Source organism: Aplysia californica, unplaced genomic scaffold (assembly GCF_000002075.1).
Source record: "Aplysia californica isolate F4 #8 unplaced genomic scaffold, AplCal3.0 scaffold00610, whole genome shotgun sequence".
NCBI lineage: Eukaryota > Metazoa > Mollusca > Gastropoda > Aplysiida > Aplysiidae > Aplysia > Aplysia californica.
In genome coordinates this window covers 63,041-65,044 of record NW_004797880.1, presented here as the reverse complement: position 1 = coordinate 65,044, position 2,004 = coordinate 63,041, and the positions used below count along the sequence as shown (strand labels likewise).

The 2,004-nt window shown below is 39.8% G+C and overlaps 1 protein-coding gene across 1 annotated transcript in view; it reads right to left on the bottom strand.

The window, feature by feature from the left end:
* LOC101860279 (neo-calmodulin) overlaps positions 1 to 2,004 on the bottom strand; it is a gene marked incomplete in the record, with an annotated part of 74,493 nt that overhangs the window by 70,834 nt on the left and 1,655 nt on the right.

The window sequence follows — 2,004 nt, the reverse complement described above, 5'->3', positions numbered from 1 at the left end:
GTGCCGTACGAAAATTAGTTTTATTACATTATTGTTACAAGAGAGCAGCAAACATAAAAAAGAAGGAGGAGAGATAACGACGATAGTTGTTTTATAAGAAAGAAGGAGCACACCACACTAGAAAACCCACCAACCACCCACTGTTTGCTTGAGTATAGAGAATTTGATTGAAGCACATCGACACAATAATGGTCATTTAGTGCGGTGCTGGGAAAAAGTAAAACAGACAGTCACAAATAAGAAAGGGAAAGTAAAGAAGTAGGACCTAAGTGCAGAAGATCAGGAGGTGGAGCTGTTTTAAAAAAAAAATGAGTAGGTGTTTTACGGCACTATCGGCCCAATGAAGTGTGGCTGTAGCCTACACAGGAACTATAAAGTACACCAGGAAGAATGATAAGGACGATAGAAGTTTGAAAGGAAAGAACTAGCAAACCACCACCTCAGAGTACCAGCTATGCACCGACAAAAATAGATGGATAACAAAAAACAGAACAAACAAACAAACAAACAAACAAACAAACAAACAAACAAACAAAAACCCCTCCCAAAAACCCAAATCAACCAAGAGAACGAAAAACGAACAAACCCAAAAACAATAACAAAACCAGGTAACAAAGGCAGAAAAGATATAATAAAACTAATTTGCGTACGGTACCAGCAGAATGCTCACTGCACCAACCACCTGTTTCACGTTTCATTCAAGGCATAGCTATAGCTATCTAATTTAGTACTACAATAAATACCCTTGTTGTTGTTGCGCCCCACCCACAAAACACAACGCCGCGAGAACGCATCTAACGTTGCTTTCGTATCACATGCACAGAGTGTATAGTTACCATTAGTATTACTTTGAAAAAAAAAATGCTGTTGGTTTATGCCTTCATTGACACAAATATAGTTATTAAACTACTGACATAAGTATAGCTATTAAAAACTTTTTTTGTTTGTTATATGGCCCTGTTGATGTTCGCATTGTTGTTATTGTTGTTGTTGCTGTTGTCATAGGTTTTCACTTTCTAATGAAGGTGTTTTGCATTCCTATCGACGCAATTTAGTTCATTGACTAGGACGTTGACTTCGACACAGTCTGTCAGGGTCAATCCGGGCTGAGAGAGATGCAACATCCCAGCAGAAAGACCGATCGAGATACCCGGTGGTACCCAATGGAAATCCTCCCTCCTCGGGAATCGAACTCAAAGTTCCAGGCGTGCTGTCGACAGCGAATCGCGTAACCATAGCACCCACAGCCGTCGATTCATTACTTTTAGTTCTATAGAAATACAAATTGATCATGTCCAATAAAAGATGATCACTTGTCAGACTGAAAAACGTAGGAATAAAGGAAGAGATAGAGAGAAAGACAGTTAGAGATTTAGAAAACAGAAAGAGAAAATGGAAGTGGACTGGACACGCCTTAAGAAAACCAAAAACAAACATTCCCCACCAAGGCTTAAGGTGGGTTCCACAAGTAAAGAGAAAGAAAATAAGGCCAAAAAGTACATAGAGAAGGGACTTTAGATTCCGACCACAAGGAGATATGGGAAAAACTGGACAGAGGTGGAGAATATAGCCTAGGACAGAAGTACGCAAAGATCTCCTTTTGGTGGTCTATACTTTCGTAAGGTGCGAGAAACGCTTAGTTTAGTTTTAGTACGGTTTTACGGCACTCGCAACTGCATAAGGTCATATTATGAGCGCAAAAGGGGTGGATGTCAACAGAGAAGTCCTTACAGGGAATCAGGTTTACTCTGCTCACCTCTCTAGCATCAACGACACAGTCTTCTTTCGACTGTCAAGGCACCCCGGAAACAGCAGGTCACAAGAGAGGGACAAACATACAAAAGAAGTAGAGGAAAATGACGACAGTAAGGATGAGGCAAGAAAAAGCTGCAGTTCCCCCATGTTGTTCCGGCGAGAAAATGGTGACAATAATACAATGACAATAATAATGAAAACAATAATAACAACAACAACCACAATTATAAACATGAGTAAATAATAATA